The sequence below is a fragment of the Tyto alba genome, unplaced genomic scaffold (assembly GCF_018691265.1).
Source record: "Tyto alba isolate M040663 unplaced genomic scaffold, T.alba_DEE_v4.0 Super-Scaffold_2, whole genome shotgun sequence".
In the NCBI taxonomy this organism is placed as follows: Eukaryota; Metazoa; Chordata; class Aves; order Strigiformes; family Tytonidae; genus Tyto; species Tyto alba.
This window is the reverse complement of record NW_024881282.1, coordinates 9,660,278-9,680,642: the sequence shown is the minus strand read 5'-3', so window position 1 is coordinate 9,680,642 and position 20,365 is coordinate 9,660,278. Positions and strand designations below refer to the sequence as shown.

The window sequence follows — 20,365 nt, the reverse complement described above, 5'->3', positions numbered from 1 at the left end:
GGAACGGCCCCTGAGGGCAAGTTATATCTCACCTGAATAATGAGCAGAAATTAAGCAGTGATTATCTTCAGTTTTCTGAAACGGTAATGCTGCCCTGTGCTTTTCATGGTGCTATGTGGCTAGAATAACCACACGCCACTCCAGTTTTGCCTAACTCCAACTTCTCTGATGCATATTAATAAGTTGGGAGTGATTCTGTGGGAAGCTTTCATGGATGATAAAGGAGCTATTGAGTGCTGGGAATTTTTCAAGAACAGTCTTCCGGAAGTAGAAAAAACATTTTATCCCCTTTAAAGGTGAGGAAAGCAGGTGGATCAAGAAACTCCCTTGGCTTAACTGCAAGCTTCTGATTCTGCTCAAAACCAAAAGAGATGCATACCAGAGATAGAAAAGTGGACAAATACCAGTTGAGAACTACAAGGGTGTTGCCAGGGTGTGCAGAGTCGCAGTTAGAAAAGCAAAATCTCAGCTCAACCTGAAATTGTCCAGAGATGTCAAAAACTACAAGAAAGGGCTCTTTGGTTGCATAAACAACAAACAGAAACAGAAGGAAAACATTGGCCTGCTGTTAAACAGGAGAGGTGAAATAATCACTGACAATGCTGGAAAGGCAGAGGGCCTCAACACTTTCTTCACCTTTGTCTTTACCAGCACTTCTGGGCCTCAGGCCTTGGGAATAAAAATCAGTGCAAACACAGACCCACCATCAGTCAGGGGAGAGTTGTTATGTGAGCTATTACAGGAGCTTGACTCCTACAAATCAATGTGCTCTGATGTTATCCACCTGAGGAAGTCAAGAGAGCTGGCTGATGTCATTGTAAGACCACTCTCCATAATCTTTGAGAAATCCTAGAGATCGGAAGACATCCCAGAAGACTAGAAGAAGGCTAACGTCACTCCCATCTACAAGAAGGGCTTAAAGGAGGATCCAGAAAATTATAGGCCCATCAAACTTACTTCAGTACATGGGAAAGTTATTGAATGAATCATCCTGGGGGCTATCACAAGTCAAATGAAGTACATAATTGGGAAAAATCAGCAGATTCACCAAGGGCAAGTTGTGCTTGACAAACCTGATCAACTTCTACCACAAGGTAACCTGCTTGGTTGATGTGGTGCAAGTGGTAGACATTGTCTACCTGGATTTCTGCAAGTCTTCTAATATGGTTCCCCACAGCCTCCTCCTAGAGAAACTGATGTGTTATGGTCTAGACAAGTGGTCTGTTTGGTGGGTGGGGAACTGGCTGCCAGGCCACACCCGGGGGGGGGCTGGTAAATAGCTCATATTCAAACTGGCAACCTGTCACAGACTGGGTCCCCAGGGATTGATATTGGGCCCAACACTGTTCATAAGTGATCTAGATGATGGGATAAATTGTACCCTGATGAAGTTTTCTGAAGATATCAAACTAAGTAGGGAAGTGGACACTTCAGAGGAGAGACCCACCCTGCAGGGAGATCTGGATAGTCTGGATGAGTGGGCTAACAAGAACCTGAGGAAGTTCAACAAAGACAAGTGTAAGGTCTTGGACCTGGGAAAACATAACCCAGGAGTGCAGCACAGGCTGGGATCTACCTGGCTGGGGAGCAGCTCTGTGGAAAGGGACTTGAGGGCTCCAGGGGACAAGCAGCTCAACTTGAGTGAAGAATGTGCTGCAGTGGCAAAGCCAACAGGATGCTTTTGTTATAAAAGTTGATCATGGCAGGTCCTTTTCTCTTGGAAATCTTCAGATGCTATAAATCAGCTTGGAAATTTAATGGGAAGGTTTAAATATATAATATTTCCAAATGGACAGAGGAGGTTGAAAGAAATCAGACTTTGGTTTCAGAACAGGATATTGTTACATAATAATTTAGGTAAAATGGAGAGAGTAAAAATATTAGTGGGTACACAGATAAATCTATAAAGCATGTAGCACACTGATGAAAAAGAAAAAAGCAGATATATAATTTATTTTTTTTTCTTTCATATCCCACAAACAAAACCAGTAAAGACAGATGAATTTTGTTTGTAGAATTTCAATCAGGATTTGGTACCATAAACTGCTTATACTGGGAGGAAATCAACACAGCATCATTAATCTTTATGCAGATATCCAAAAGCAAAAAATGTGTCATTAATACGGCAATATATAGCAATGATAAGCTGACAAACATGCATGAGTTCACTCGCACATGAACACTCATAAGGATGCACCCCATCATTGGGAAGCCAGCAGACACCATTGCAGAAATTTTCTACCTGCCACCCTTGTTAATGTTATTTTTACTTATGAACTTAATTTATATAGTTTATTGCAGTCTTTGATTAAAATTACCCACATTATTCATGTACTTTTCAGTATTACAAAACATTTCACATGCTATGGGGATAGAGAGATATGAAAAGCAGCTCTTTCTATACATACCAACAAATCCCAGTGCAAATACTCTCAAACATATTTATTGGAGAGTTAAAGCTGTTTGCCTATAATAAATTGGAAATCTGTGGTACAGAAATATTATGCATAATCTTGTAAATCAGATTAACTGGTGTTCCTTCTTTTATACAATAAATTCTATAGGGAACATCTGTTCAAGGCAGTGCCTGATGACCTGGCACCAGACCAGAAATCTTGCAGCTTTCTGCACTAATTTTGAAATCTGGTCCAAGTGGGAGCATCATTATTTAAACTCAAATGTATTTTACATTGAGATTAACATGCTGTGATACCTGCTCATTGTGGTCCATTAGTCCCTGTACTGTTTGAGCAGTCAGCTGTGGTGTGTTCAGCAGCTCAGTCTGCTCAGTTTGAAATGCTAATATATTTCATAACATCAACATTCAACACTGTTGTGGCCTTTTTTAAGCAAACACACCATTACAGTTGATGAGACAATTAGAAATGCAAAGAGGTCTGAAAACTCAGAGAAGTTTGTTGCAAGAACTGACCTGTTTTTTAATTAGTATTTCTTTGAATTTGATAAGAGAAATACTCATTTATTATGAAGACAATGTAAAAGCTATTAGTAAAATATCTCTTTAAGACTGAGGATGAAAAACTGTGGAGACTAACTGCAAAGGAAAGCAATGGGGTCTTCTTGTCCTCAAATAAGAACAGAAAATGAGCTTTAGATGTAACTAACTCAAAGAATGGATACAGGATGAAATTCTGTTATGTACCTCAGGTATGGAGGTGCCGTCTTTCTTTGACTTTATGGTGAAGGTTTGTTTAAAATGCATAACATAATCTAGAAACAGTTTTGTACTGATGGATTCACCTGAAGGGAGAAATGTTTAACTGAGGCATCTGGACACAAGGATGTAAAAGACTATGAAGGCGGCAGGCACCTCAACTGTACTCAGATAAGAGAATAATTATTGACATAGCTACTTAAAATGAAAAATAAATAGTCTGGAAGAGTCATCAGTTTACAATAATGAAGGATTAGGTATTAACTATCAATGGTCCAACTAGCCAATAGTGATTGTTCAGTTGCTTAATAGTGTTTGGAGAATAAGAAATGTATTTCCCTATTGTTGGGAGACAATACTCTGAGGAAAATGCATAGCAAAACCAAATAAATGTCTTTGTTCTATTTTTTTCAAATTATAGTTTAAGTGATCTCTGTATTTCAACAGTGTTTCAAATAAAAAATTTTTATTTTCTACATCAATAATGAAAAATTCATCTTTGCACTAAATGCATGCATAAAGTTTCACATAACACTGAAATCCTAGTAGATGAGAATAACCTCAGCTGAAAACTTTATCTGTTGACCCGAACTTGGGAAAATCTGATCCAATACTCCTTACCAAAATCAATCACAAATAAGCAATTCACTTATCAAATAAGGACTTCTCATATAATTTCATGTCTTTGCACTTCAAGACAGATGTTAAGATGGACATAATATTCTTTTATTTTTAGATCTAAGTAACTTATCATTGTGTACTCAATGAATGTTGTGCACTGGTTAAAAAATAACACTGTGATTTATTGGATTTGTGCAGGGACAATAAAATCTCTTTATGTTTTACATTTTTATAGTAATTGTGAATAGATTTGGCTAAAAGAGAGAAAAGTCCTTAGAGAACCCAGTAAGCCTCAAACAAATAGTTTGCAAAGGATTCCAATTCACTTAAAATTATTCAAAGTCTACTTTTCACTGGTAATTCTTAAATTACTTCCAGTTTGAATATTTGTTTTTTCTTTTTGCTTAAATGAGTGATCAAAATCCCATTAATAACAATTTTGACTGTAACTTCAATAGTGAAAGGAATACCAGCCACTCTATATTAAACACATTAAACTTTCAGAGATGGTACTGTGCCAACTAAAAGAGGATAAATGAAGTAGTCTGTCACCTATTGTTTACAAAATATCCTCAGGAAGATTTTTTTATTTTTAATTCCCCCTAATGCACAGTCAGTGGAACCAAGCAATCTCACAGAAACATGAGAGGGGAGGTTTTCCAAAATAAGCAATAACCCAGTTTCTTCACCAGAAGCTAATAGTCTAACATTTCCTAAACCTAGTGTTAAATTTATTCTCTTGCTCAGTTTCCTACACTTAATTGGGAGACTAAATAATTTCCTTGATGAAGCTCTCACTAGAGCTGGAATTTATTTTTAAGAGTGAGGACAAAAATCTTTTTCTGGTCCAACACCACATTGCATATTTGGTCCAAAAATTCTCCCCTAGATACCTAACTGGAACAGAACTACTCAGACTTCAAGAGAAATATAGACACTATTTTGTATTGGTTTATGCCATAAAATGATCAGTTCTGATCAGTTAACATACCACTATGATGACAGTCTAACAGTTCATCACATAGCTGGAATTCTCTCATTTGTAGTAATTTAAATGATCATTGTCTTAAAATTTTAGCTAGCTAAATCCTTTTCCTTATACATTACCTTCAGTTCTCTATGCTTCACATAATTCACCAGAGTTTCAGTACAGGTGGGACAGAAATTGGAACTAGAAAACTTGCTTTCTTTTACATTCTGCATTTTTGTTCCCTTATGGTGTGCAGCTCAATGACTAGCCTGAAGTTCAGCTAACTGGATAGATCGTGAGAAACTTCTGGACACAGCATGAGAAATTGCCAGATGTGACAGAAAACAATCTGAGAAGCAGTCAGAAGTCATAGGTAGCCTCCATTAATGCACCAAATGTCTCAAAATGCCTGACTGTTTTCGCTATAAGTTCTTCTAAAAAACCACCCTGTTTCAGGGAAGGTGCTGTACATCCTGTTTGAACTACTTACAGTGTCCAGAAGGATGACTGTTAAGATCCCAGCTAACAGGATTAAGATCCCAAATAGCAAGTGCTATAGGGGACAATCCATCTATCCTTCCTTTATCCATTTATCCTTCCATTTGCCTAACATTTTGCAAGTCCTTTTATTTCACGTGACTTTATTTCCACTCTCACTCTTTGCTTTTGTTGTATAATTAGAATTACCTGTTTGAGAAGAGGGACTCTCTCTTTGTGTCATGCTTAACAAGGTGATACCAAGATCTTAGCTGGGATCTCCATTCAATATTTAGTACTTCTTGTATTTGTGTAATAGTAATTAAAGGTAAACAGCTGAAGCATATAAATACTTAACATAACATTGCTTTATTAGCAAAGTAACTAGTAAAAAATCTCCTCACCCCCTTTATGTCTCACTCTTTCTTTCTCTTCTGTTACATATCTGTGCCACCTTTGTACTTTTGAGAATTTTCTTTTGATTATGAACACTGCCTGCTTCAGAGCACAATGGTCAGACTATTCTGAAAATTGATTGCTGCTGTAGTGTGGTTTGATTTTTATGATCTCCATTAATATCTGAAATTAATACAGTGTGCTGATTATATACAAGATGAAAAGGACTTTGACTTCTCTAGTCAGCCCTGAGCCTTGAACCTGATAGGGAGCACACATGAAGTCTAACCTGGGGATGAAATCCTGAAGAACGCTGTCATTTCTTTGTATGCAATACTTTAAAAAAAATCCAGAAACTAAGTGTGGTTTTGTTTTATTTTGTTCTTATTTTTTATTTTATTTCTTTTCTCCCTTCTCCCAGGACTTACCCTGGGGATTTTTACAAAAGATATGTTATAATTAAGTGCTTCATTATTGGTGAACACTGTCACCAAATTCAGTATCAGATGTTGAAATAGTTCTATGAGGATTGCAAGAGCCTTGTGAGTTAGTAGTTTTGAAAAGGTAAAAATGAAAATTAACCTCTGAGGAAGCTTTAAATATGAGCAGGGAAAAAAACTCCTTTGAGAGATCAGTCTATACTCTGACTGTTTATTTTCTGTGTTCCTTAGTTATAGTTCAAAGTAAACTAAGTTCAGGCAGGTTTAGATTTTTGATTCATTCATAAAAACATACAGGGGAACTCTCCTGCCACAGTGTTTTAGACCCAGTTGTGACTTCTGGGTATATTTCTGAGAGGTGTAACATTACTGGTCTGGAATTAAGATAAAATTTAGCATCAGAGATTGATGGGAATCCAATTTCTAATATTCTGATTTTTTAAAATTCCAGTTCTAAAAGTAAAGAAATAAATGACAATTCTCTAAAGAAATAGACTACAAGCCATAAAAATATTTTGCCTCAGTGTTAAAGGAATGTTTTTTTTTATGGGATCATTTTGAATGTTTTGGTTAATTTGGTTAATTTTTAATTGATTATAGCATATCTGATTTCAGCTATATAGAATCGTAAAGTATACTTTACAACACAAAGTAAATTTACTTGAAATATGCATGGTATATTAAAGTGCACAATGAAAACTATATTATATAATTTTGATCTAAAGGAAATGAACTAAAATAAGACAATCTGACTTAGGCAGTAAGATAAATATTTCCCACTAAAAATTATGTCAAAGTTAATATGCAGTAAAAAGCGTAGCCATTCTTTTTTAAAAAAACTGTTTAATTTAGGCATTTTAGAGTCAGTTTATGAACAATTTAAGTAGTGTTCTTTACTTTTCCTATTTTCTTACTTCAAGAACTGTTGTCAGTCACGACATTATTATTATTAGTCCAGATCTAGGAGTACTTATGACTACTCCTGCAGTGGTCTTATCAAGCTAGACACCACAAAAATGTTAAAGAAAAACTTAAAAAAACTCTTTAATTCACATCTTTTAAGACCCTTGCCATGTATTTTATGATTTATTTCATGTAGGGATATCACTTTTCATCTTGCAAATTATCTTTTTTTTTTTTTTCTTCTTCCCTGTGAATAGTTACCACAGTTGTTTTCCAAATAATTTGTACATTTAAAATATTTACATTTGTACCTTAATATTCTAGGAAATGGATGGTGTTTTATGCCTGAATTTTCATTCCTATACTTAACATATCAAATCCCATGACAATTTCTGGCATGCTATGAGTGAGCATCCTGCTGTCTGATATTTTTTAGTTTACAAGAGACTACATGCGTAAAGTTGAAGGATTTGTTGAAAAGGTTTGTCCAGAAAAAGTTCTGGGGAGATTTCTGGATCACAAAATTCAGCATTGCTGATCCACTGTAGGGAGAAACAATGCAAAAAAAATACAATTTTGATAAAAAATGGGCAAGTGCCACCAGGAAAAATTAAGAGAACCTATCCCAGATCACGTTTTGACATAGAACATAAGTAATCCAGTAATCCACAGTGGAAGATGAAGGGATCCGATACTCCTTAGTCAGAAGAACTAAGATTGTATTTCCAACATCCTTTCTAAGGGTCCTAATGAGAGAACATTGCTGGAAGTTTGAGGAATAAAGGTCCAATAATTAATTATTTTTCCTGCAGGAAATACATTCAGAAAAATTATCTTTCTTGTAAACAGTTTGGGGCAACAGAAATCACATTTTTTCCCTGGAGTCTAAGCTAATAACAAAAAAAATTAAAACAAAATACAGAGATATATCACTTGCATGTTTGCCTAATGTTATCTCATTGAAAAATTATGCATTATTTTATATCTGTTTTTTATATTGTCTTTGTTATTATCCTTCCACCCCGTTCAGAATTTTTAGTTTAAGTATGACAAGGTGAGTCTTTTCATTTCCCAGATTTCTAGCCAAGTCAACAATATCTTTAGAAAAATGTTTCTATATCCTGGCTGGCATCCTCAATGTTGCCCAGTTCATTTGCAAGTTTCATTAAGATTGTTTAGTCCCTCTTCTCTCTTCAGATCATTAAGAAAGAAGCTAAATACGATAGATGACAGTGTTCAGGACATCACATGAGGCCATCATCTTTGCATTTGAACATCTCAGAGTCAAAAAGTTTCAGGTCCTCTGATCATTTTGCCATCTGTTCTTTGGCCAAAAGATATCTACTCCATGTCCTTCCAGGAGAGCCCAGCACTCTAGAATAACTGCACATATTTTTAAATGTCCCTTTAGGCAAAACTTATCTACAGTGTTGCTGTCTGTAAGCATTTTGCTGATGGGTTTCCTTCCAACATCTAAGCAAACAATGGCACTACATAAAGCAACAGCAGTGCCCAAAGCACATTTCCTTTGCTGTCAATGGCATCCTTGAAATCATGCTGATTAAAGGGCACTTGTCAGGGATATCCAGTTAAATGAGCATAGACTGATCTTCCTGAATGCTCTGAATAATCACTAATGTGCCATGTCAAGTGCCAATGATGATCTTGCAAATGCTCAAACTTGCAATGTGATGTCAACTGTTCTATAGGATCAGTTCCTCTTTGTTCCATCCCAGCCCCCAACATTGACATTCAGGTTATGGAGAACCTTCTTGAAGAAAATATATTTGTTCATGAAAAATAAAGCATCACTCCTAAACAAAATGAATATTATTTCAAAAGGGAATGAAGAGACATCAAGTCTAACACTACTGTTTTCTTACTAATAGAATGGCATATTATGTAGTAATTGGGTGGAGGAGGAATGTCTTAATAGTCCTGGAGTTTTCAGTTCATGCCCAGATAGATTAATTTACCCACTTGTTTCATTGTGTGAAGGCAGTTTGTGTTTTTTTCAGTAGTTTTCTTTTCAGTAGATGAGTGTGCTACAGAAATACTTTGTTACCCTGATATTGGATCAGTCAATGAGATACTATGAAGGGAAATATTTAATAAAGCTATGGGTAAGATGCCAGGTATTTGAGTTCAAAATTTCCTCCCAATTGACTTTTTATCCTACAATTTCTATATTTTTTCTTGTTTATTTCCAGTTTATTATGTCATGGATTACATAAACAACCCTATCCCCTGGAAAAGAAAAAGAAAAAAAAAAAAGTTGGAAAAAGATAAAAATAGAGGCCAGGGACTGATACTGTTACAGGCAGAGGAGCAGAAACTTAAATAAAGTACTAAATTTCCAAAGGATCAAATTATATTCAAGCACAACTGTGTCTTCCAGAAAGATTTCGAGCTAGCTGCAGTAAGGAAACTATCTATCTCAGAAGCATATATAGCAAAGTCTGTCCTTTTAGGTTCTGCATCCTTGTCATGGGATATCTAGCTCTGTGTTTGATACCCAAGCTCTCTGCCTAGTATCTGAATAGAGCAAGATACTTCAACATGTGCATCAGAAAATCTGTGTTAAGAAGGCACAAGAGAACAAGGCAGATACAGATCACATCTGTAGGTACTACTGTACACTTGGTTTCCTTGTCTGAATCTTTACCTGAAAATAGACTTTTATTTTCTCTTAAGACATGGGTAGAGGAGTAGGCTAGCTTTTTAATATCATAGCCTAGTAACTACAATATGCTCCCAAGCCATACTGAAAATTTAGGTCTCATTCCCTCATTATCCTAAGTTTGTTCAAACTCATATTATTCAGTTTCAAAAAAAAAAAAAAAAAAGTGCCATACTCATCAGTATATAACATATTTTTATTGGAAAGATGGTGGAAAAGTCATAATTTAAAAAAGCAATGAAACCACAATCTATCCATGCTATTAAAATGATCTTCCTGGTCAAAAAATAATTCAGGATGTTAAGCTGAAGAGGGTCCAGAGGAGGGTAACAAAGATGATTAAGGGGCTGGAAAGCCTTCCAGTTGAGGAAAGACTGAGAGAATTAGGTTTGTTCAGCCTTGAGAAGCTAGGCTTAGGGAAGATCTTATCACCATGTTCCAGTATTTAAAAGATGGTTACAGAGAATACGGAGAGTCCCTTTTTACAAGAAGTCACATGGAAGAGATGAGGGGAAATGGGTGAAAGTTACTCCTGTGGAGATTCTGTTTAGACACAAGAGGAAAACTTTTCACAATGAGAACAATCAGCCACTGGAATGATCGCCCCAGGGAAGTGGTGGGTTCCCCAACGCTGGACATTGGTAAGATTCAGCTGGACAGGGTGCTGGTCCATCTTGTCGACACTATGCTTTTGCCAAGAAAGGTTGAACCAGATGATCCTTGAGGTCCCTTCCAACCTTGTATTCTGTGATTCTATGATTCTATGAGATTCGCAAAACATCTGGTTCATCTACCTTGCTGAATTAATTGAAACAGTGTTGAAGACTTTCATGGTTCTCCTGGAGAAATTTGGCATGTATATAAAGTTCCAACAAACAGAAATGAGTTATCACTACCTATCTTGAAAAACAGTGAGGAAAGAGCTCAGACAACATAATTTCACTTTGAAACAAATAAACAATTGTTCACAAGAAATGGTTAATTTCCTTCTGGTGTCATAAAGAAAGAATGTGTATTCTTCAAAAATAAATCATATCAAGCCAACCTAGTACCCTATTCAGAGCATTTGTGAAGAATGAGTGACTGAATGTTAAAATAATTAAATTTTTTATTATCACACATGAAATTTTTTATAAGAACACTAAGAAGATATGAATCTAGACTTCCTTGTGTTAAGTGCACAACTGACTTTAAAACTTTATTCAAACTGTATTTCTCACTTATTAGCTTTCCAACAGGAGAGAGAACCTCAATGGCCTACTTGGAGATCTGCCTTGAATCAATTTTTAATTGATATTTTCACCACTGATTTGAATCATGATAAACAGAGAGTAGTTATTAAATATGTAAAGAATAGCATGCTGTATGAAGCTGATCCTAAAACAGATTAATCTGCCACTTAAATAGTGGGTGAGGAATGATCAGTTTAGAAGCAGTTCTGCAGAAAACAAGACCTAGAAGATTAAAATAGATCGCAAGTTAAACTTTAGTCAACTGAATCATTCCATTGTTAAAAAAGGTAATTATCATACTGAAAGTATATAAAGTAATACATTTTAGAGATATGAAATAGTCTTTCAATTCTACCCTGTTCAGGGAACGTACAAGACAGAAAGGTACCATATCTTCACAAAAACTGTATGTCATTCTGGATGGACAACATGAACTCTTTGGAGATCTGTCACAAGAAAACAAGAAATATGAAAAGAAATGTAGAAAACAAGATTATCAGATTAAAACTGGACTTGTTTATTCTTAAAAAAAATAATGGAGACATGGTATTTTGTCTTCAGAACTGTTGAGGACTTCTGTAAACATAAATTAGAGAAGATATTCTCATATTTGATAAGATAAGATATAATTGACTTAAATTGAAAGACAACATAGAAGAATGGGTTAAGAACTAGTTAAGGAAAACTTATGAAAAGATTAGTCTGGTTTGAGACAGATTGCCCAAGATAACCATGAAATCTCCACCACAGTAAGGAGTTTCTAAACCAGAAATTATTCTGTCATTATTTAACTAACTATTCTTTTGCCCTAGGACAGATTAGTCTGAAATTCAGGAGATCATATTCTTGCCTTCAAACCTGGTCTATTGCTATCTTTTCTGTTTTCAGTTTCTGAATTCAAAAGCTGAGGATAGTAGTGTCCTACTTGATAATACCCCCTGAAGTTACAATTCAAAAACCACCCATACCCCTAACATATTAAAATTAATTTTTCTGATATTCTTCTAAGATGCAGTCTTTATTATCCATCAAAAAGAAACAATTATCCAACATGTTCCTAAAATGAGACTGACTTCAGGAAAGTAATCACGCAGTATAGACCTTCTTATCTTACACAGTATACTTTAAGAATGATTAAGATGTCCCAAGGAACTTCATATTATCTCCTTCAAAATCTTTTGACAAGTACTGCTGGAAAATGCAGTCATAGATCTGCCTTCCAGTTACTACTCTAAATATTCATGGATTCCTGATAGACCTTGCTGCTCTCAAATTTCAGATTAGGAGAGTCACAAAACCCAATCTTGTCTCGAATGAACGTGCTGAATATGAATGTGCACAATCTGTTAAAGTGAAATTAAGGTACTCTCTTTGGAGTAGTCCTGTCATCATCTACAATTACTGTGTGAAATTCTAGGTGGTATTATTAAAACAGATGTTAGACATACACAGTGAGTGTTGCTATAATAAACACAACTAAGCAAATGTGATTTTTTGTGAGGCAAATCTACCAGGTTTCATTCAGTCTGTTCAACATAAATATGGACCTCATTACTATAGCTATCTGAGTTTCTCTCAATCTATAATACTTTTATTCTTGTACCACCACTGCCACAAAAGCATTTTAACCTCAATTTCATGTATGAGAAGATAAGGCAGAAAGAGAGGTACTTACCAGAAAATTCAAAAGATTAATCAAACACCTTCAGGGTCTATCTAATCCCTGAATTATGCCTCTTTTTTTCTGGATGACTTCTCGTAGTGTTCATCTACTGCAGTGGCAGAATAGGACATCAAGTGTATTTCAGAAAAAAAACAGTTGCAAACCATAGCAAAGAATAAATATTACATGAAGGTATGTTTCAGGCTGTGAATATACAGAAATGTGATGTTATTCACTTGTAGAAGGGGACAACTCTTTTGAGAAATATAATAATTAATAGCCTAAACCAGAACTGGGTCTGGATCCAAATACCCGCAGAGAAACCCCAGGTGGTTGCATTCCTTGGGAATTCACTGCACCCACAATGAAGGATGCAGGATCACAGATCGCAGTGTTCCCACTGCAAAGCCCTCTCCTTTCTGACATAGCATTTGTCTCCTGAAAGGAACAGCCTCCAGTCCAATACTGTCAGTCTCATGTATTTTCATTTATATCTGAAAACCAAACAAAAAATAAAAAGTGTAACCCTAAATGAAAGTGAAGGAAAAGTATCCCTGGAGTCCACTGTGAACTATGTTTCATTAATGATTTTGTTTGGAAATGAGATGATGAAATGATACAGGAAATATCTAAGGGGAATATCTTAGAGTCAGGTAGATAGAGCTATTTCACAAACAGAAAGTACAGAAAACTTTTAATCTCTCCAGTCTGAAAACAAGGAGAGCAGCCAGAGATGACAGCATGTTTCTGCAAAAGCTGTCAAGTTTAAAATCCTTTAGCAGTCATTAGCATCACGGAGGACTTCAAACATTGCTCAGTGGACAAGGCCACGAAGCTGCAGACATGCCAGTTAGCAGGATGGATCAAAGGAAGCTTAAAAGGCTGTTTCCAGACTGCTCCCATTTCTCACATAACAGCAATGTTTAAATGAGTCTTTCTTTGAAAGTTATGAAGTAATAATTTAAAAATAAACAGAAGTGAGGTGCATTAAACTGTGAAACTAGGTCATCGTTTTCTTAGGAGGAATGAATTTCTTATTTCAAAATGGTCAAGAGAAGATGAAAAAGAGAAGAGATGCTTTGCTATCAAAGTGATACTTCTGAGCATTCTCAGATGAGGAGATAATGAATAGATATATTTAATTAAATTAAGTACAGTTATGTTTTGTGTATATTGTATATTACCTCACTAAAATAATTTAAACATTATTTATTTAAACAAAGAACTAATGAATGGAGTTGGTCTAGAGCCTCTGAATGAAAACTTCAACTTCTGGTCAGAAAATACCTAGTAACTGAAACTTTAAAACCTCATAAGAAAAAACTTAATTAATTTCTTAATTAAACATGTTGAATTTATTTTAAAATATCAAAATATTTTAGTTAATTGTTTTTGAAATAAAAATAAACTAGTTTATTGATTTAGAATACATATTTTGGATTTATTTTACATTGTAGAAGGTATTACGAGGCTTATATGAAATGATAAAATGGTCAATATCTAAATGAAATACTATAAGTTCATTTAAACAAATTATTTCAATCAGACTGAATTGAATTTTAAGAGGATTAAATGTGGGAGTTTTGCTTGGCTAGTAATTTGGAGATTATCAAAACATTTATTGTCTTCAAATGTACAAAACTGAAAATCTTAAAATTGTTCATAGAAAAGGAAATTAAGTTCATAACCACTATGATGTCGTGGTAACTAACGCTTCTTTATATTGACATATCTTGTACTATCCTCATCTATTAAGCCACCAGGATATAGTAAATCTTTTTGGGTCTGAGTTTTATGAACACTTAGCAAATGGTAAGTGCTATTATAAGAGGTTTTAGTCTGATCAGAAAAGACTAACATCCAAGGAAATAGATATATGAGGTCTCCATGATCATACAGATAGATAAGGACAGAGTCCTTACTGCAGTCTACAGTGTTTTATGTCCCTTATAAGGCAATAGCTGTTAGATCATGAACTCTAAATCACTATGAGATTGTCTGTGCTTAAGGAAGTCAGCCACAGCAATTTTAAGGATGGAGTAGGTAGTTTTCTTTAAATAATCACTGAGGGAAATTTTGCCTAGTGCTGCTCCTTTGCTGTTTTCTAGTCCTCTGACACACCTCCAAACCCCACCAACACTGCCTGAGTGCTTTGCTTGAGTAGTCATTTCTTTGGTGAAACCTTCCCTCCACATGGTCACTTGGTTCTGTGTGAGGAGCAACAGATAAACCCTCTTGACAACTTCTGCCAAAAAGCATAACTTCACAGGAGAGCAATGTTTGTGTAAAAAGTAATTGCATGGAATAGGCCATATTTTCATCAAGCAAACATGCATCTTGGCTGCATACTCTGATGTGCCACAGTTCTGCAGCGGACTTATGAAGGAGCTTCATAGTGGCTGTTTCAAGGTACAGCTCCAAATGAGGCATGGCCCTGGAGATACAACATGGTGTCATGCTGAGAAAAGTCCTGTGGGACCTGTTCTGCATTGATGTCCTTTCTCTAGAGCAGCATTTGGCTACTTGTATTCAAAATGTTCGAGAATGGTTTATAAAAAAAACTAGTATGCTTGCAAATGTGTCTTTGCACAAATATATGTATATATATATATAATTTTCCATGAATTTCAGACTTTCAGATTGAGTATCTTATGAGAAAAGAGCTCAAAGGTCTTGAAGCTGCTATCTAGCACTCAAGATAATTGAAGGGGTACATCCCAGTCTCTGAGTTATTATTAAGAAAAAGATCTGGTTGGAGATATTTATGCAGAATATATTTTGAGGAACTACTCTCATTTAAAGTATTTTTTAGTGAGCTGCTTTCAAAATGACCTTTTTATTTTATTTTTTGTTATTTTATTCATCTACACTTAATATAGAAACTGAAATCACATTTTAAAATAATTAATTAAATCAAAATAAAATATTTTGATCAAATGAAAACAGGTTATAATTTTTTTCTTTTTTTAGCACAAACAACTCCAGAATTTCAGGCACATGTGATTTGATTTCCTTTGGTTTGTACCATTTAAAATGAAATAATGCTCTATTGTCCTGCTCTATTTGCAGATGTAACTATACCAGGAAGACTGCGATTTTCATAATGTTATATCTGTGGTATGTGGTCGCAGTAGCTGCTCAAGAGATCTGGTATTATGTCCCTATTCTTAGTAATGATGAAACTCTAAAAGGCTCATAGAGTCACAGCAACTAAGTGTGGACAATATGTCACAGGTACCAGTAGTATTGGTGTTTTGCCATCATTAATATGAATTGTAACAATTGAAGAGAATTCTAACATTTCCATTTGGGAAAATATTTTACACCCCCATATCCTTGACTTTCAGGAAGATCATCATGGTAATCAACCAACGCATTGCCTTTCCTAAATATCTTCCATTACTCCCACATGCATTTTCAAAATTATACTTACTTAGGTTTTTTTAGGTATTTCTGGCAAATTTCATCTTACTGATGCCAATGAAAGCTAGCAAAAAATGAAGCTCTATATTCCCTGTATTGCTTGCAAAACATTTACTGAAAATTTTGACCTGACTTGGCTTCTTTTCTGTGTCTCAGATACAGCATAGAATATACTGTGTTTTGTGTTTTCTTGTCTATAAAAATGATGGTAGCACTTCTACTTAAATAAATATGCTTTGTGATAGGTAAGATTATTATAAGCTAAACGAACGACATAATGCATTTCTTCAATTTTACTTGAGTGTCCTCTTCTTTTACTTTGTGAATTTTCACTGCATCCTGCCCAAAGGAACTTTACATCCTAAATCTCCTAAAGGCTGATTCTCATCTATGTTCACTATAGCTGTTTTATAAACCAAATAATTACCTGATAGCAAAGTACATGTGTAGCTAATGATAAAAAAGCTCTTCTATTCAAAAAGAAATATGTGAAAATCCCAAAATCCCTGGGCAGGAGAAAATGTAGTTCATTATTCCATTTGACTGCAGGGACTTTTTATCTCATATTGATAACATTTAGTGTGATAGAACAGATGTCAATGTATTTTGTTTATTATTTTAAGATTAAAAACCTTGCTATTTTGCTGTGTAATGTAGATAAGATCTTAGCAATTTATGTTTAGATAGTTTAATTGCCTCAATTGTTGGGCAGAAGAAGCAGCAAGAGCAGCCTGCAGTTTGCCTGACCCTTTTCTATCAAATTGAAGTATTATTATGTACTGTACTATATTCAGCTTCATCTGGAAAAAAGCACAATCTGTTCTTTTTAAGCTTCTTAGTTTCTAGTACTGATTCATTGGAAGTGGAACTAACAGATTGTTATAGTTAGACTGTAGGTGGGGATGCATATGCTTGAGTTTTGAACAAAATTCCAGCTCCAAAGTAGGGAATAATCTTTTGCATGATGATGTAATTGATTTTTTTTAAAAAACATGCAGAGACATATGGGAGTAGCTTTTGAACTGGGCTTAGGGCCAGACGTTCAGGTAGGCAATATGCAGGATTCAGGCTGGCATTTTAAAAGAACCCAGCTGCCAGTTGTTGCCAGGAGTATAGGACATATTTACAAAACCCATGAACAGCTAGCAGCTCTGATTACACCGCTGACAGACAAACTTTCAAAAAGATATGAACATTCAGTAAAAAATGGTGATACTTCCTCCAGCAGAACCAGTCACAATATAGAGGTGCCAGTTTCCAAACGCTGAAATGGAGTTTGATGGGGGAGGAGGAGCTGAATATAAATTGACCATACTTCAGCTCCAGGTTGTGGTGTTTGCTGAGTCTTTTCTGCTGAACTGGAACTAGCTAAGCAAAAAAAAAAAAAAAAAAAAAAAGTCCCTCCCTTTTGTTTAACTTTTCCTTAGAATCTTTCTTTAAATTTAGAAGTGGAAACAAAATAACTGCATGAATAAACTGTCAGGAAGTAGGCAGCTTCCATACAGGGGACTCGCAGAAGCTGTTGCTTTGGTTCCAGCATAGGGGTTCTGAATTAATTTTCACTTGGAAGTGAAACTACAAACTCTTTCTCAGAGTCAGGCTGCATAAGTACTTCACCTTGTTTGTCATGTGTGCAAGTCCAGAGGTCCCCATATCCTTCTCCTTGCGTCATAGACCTGGCTGAAGTGTGGGAACTGCCCTGTCAGTAGAAACTTGTTCTTGCCATGACAGTTTTAGTAGTAGTAAGATGGATAATGCCACAGTTCAAGAACCAAATGTCCATGAGGAGCCCAGTTCTTCCACTGTGATTCTTACATCTCATTCTCAAGGAAATGATGCAATGTAACTTCCCCAGTTTCCCACGCCCATTCTCTCAGTGCTATATATATGCCTTCAGGCATCTACAGGTTTTCCACAGACAGAAGAATAGCTCAATGGAAATTCATGCTAATATATGGTGCAAAGGAGTTTAGCAGAAAAGATTTTCTTTTTCCATCAAGGAGTGTTCATTATCCCCACAGTATATCTCAAACCTCATCAAAACTCTTGTACAACAGGAGAATTCACTATGAATTATTAATTGAGTGGAGTTTAATCAGCAATGATCATAACAAGAGCTCCACTAGTATATTTGTACGAGCATCTTGGAGCAAAGCTACTTTCTGTTTTCATCAAGACTCCCTTAGGCTCATGCCATACAGCTATAGTTTTCCCAGTTAGAGAACTCAAGTCACTCTCAGATTTGGACTGCCAGGATGTTTTTCTTCCAAATGTTAGATATGTAACACTTTGCTATGTGGCCTTGGTCGTTTAACATGTTTCCTTTCATTTTAGATGATGCATCACTTTCTGTATGGGTTCACAAAATTTCCCTGTCTTGATATATGATAAATCCATAGCATTTGTGCCAGAGCAGCGTTTATTTGACTCAAAAAATAGTTAATGCACCTCATGTTCATTGCAAGACCTACAATTTTTCAGTACTGTAATTAAACCTATTCCTAACTTTATAGCAAGGCTTAGGGTAACAGTTTAAAATGCTTTCAAACAAAGAGTACAGTATCTGGAACTTACAGCTCCAGTTCTGTAAGTGAATTAGACCTGGCTGTGCATTTCCCATTGACAGTTTTTTGACAGAAAATTAAATCTTCAGAATTTCAGTCTCTGAGTTATACTGTGGAACAGCTTTTCCTCAAACTCCCGACTTCTGTGGCAGTTTGATAGGATTTTTTTTTCCTCTTTTTTTTTCCTGTTAGGAAAAATGAAACAGAACATTTAGTGTTGATCCAGATTGACCTAAATGAGAATAATTTTAAACAAAGTAGTGTATTTCCTGTCAAAGAGCTTAATTTTATTTTAGATGGCCTCAGGGCCCAGTAGGGGTTATATGTGACTGACTCCCATTTTTCCTTCAGACTGACTTCTGAGGCTATAATACATCTTTCATGAGGCACCACATTTTTGACCACTGGCTGAACTGTTTCAGCATCTCATGGGAATCACTTGATGCTCATGTATCACAGGAAATGTATTTTGCCCTAAGAGCGTGACACATGGGGACACACAGGACATCTGATTTACAACTCCCAGAAAACAATACAACAACTGAGTTTAGAAATCCTACGATGTTTTGTCCAGTCACAATTTGTATAGCAATGGCTTTTCCATCAGGCATGATCACAAAAGGGAGGAAAATTAAAGTGATACTAGCTAAGGAGGTCTGCATTCAGGCTGCTTTTCTGATTGGGTACTATTTGGAAAATTCAAGGTCTCACTGATTCATTCCTGATGTGAAATGAAAGCAATAGTATTTCCTCTTTTCTGCTTTTTGTCTCTTTTGGCTATTCAGATGGCAAGTTCTTCAGACTGGAGACTGTTTTTCACGTTTATGTACAGTGCTGAGCCTAATGCAGCCTCTAAACACTAGCACCAGAGCGACAGGGAGGATTCCCCAGGTGGGCAAGCTGGGTGCTTGGTGGCTCCAATGTCCAAGGCCACAAAAACAGATGACAGCCCAAATCCAGTTGTCTGATTCTCACTGCTGCACATGCATTTTCTTTGTCAGTGCTCTTATATACTTGTAGCTATGCTGGTGAAAGAAGGCATTTTCCTTACAGATTCTTCCATTTACAAACTAACAGAAATAAATGCACAATCAACAGTTCCTTGCACCAACATTACTTAACACTATCAGTCTTATTACTTCATTGACTATGTTTCTGTGGAATATTACTGAGGGGTTAAGGCAGAGAAAGATATCCTGCCTCAAAGGTGTTCTTATTTAAATGAGACATGAAACAGATTTAGACAGCCAGGTGAAGGCGCACAGGGAACAAAAGAGACAATCCTAGTCAGGATGATTGTCAGTGGTATTAGTACACCTACTGTTTCAGCACTGTGACTTTTATGTAGGCCTGGAAATTAAGAATTTTCCATGGTGAGACAGAATAAATAACAATAAATACATTTATCTGTTAATGTCTATTATCAGTTTATACCACAAGGGAAGTATATATTGAAAGAAAATATTAAGTTTTTCCTGTTGAGTTGGTAGACATTTAACTAAAAAAAAAAAAAAAAAAACCAAAACAATTAGTTCATCTGTGATCCTGTGACCTCTGTAATGCTAATCCTCAATTTTGCCACCCATTCTCCTGAGTCACCAGAACTTCTTTCCTCATAAGATACCTTTCAATGTAATTAAAAAATTGTTGGTTTTCAGATTGCATTATGAACAAAGTCATGTTGTTATGAGTCATTGTTTTGTTTTACTTATATTTAAAATATTTATTCTGAATATATATTTTTATATTTTCTGAAGTAAAACTCAGAGTACTTGACTGCATTTAGTGAACTTAAGAGAATCAAAAGAGACTGCAATTCAT

At 35.6% G+C, this 20,365-nt stretch overlaps 1 protein-coding gene across 1 annotated transcript in view; it reads left to right on the top strand.

Moving 5' to 3' along the window:
* GRM5 (glutamate metabotropic receptor 5) overlaps window positions 1-20,365 on the top strand; it is a 272,568-nt gene that overhangs the window by 104,994 nt on the left and 147,209 nt on the right.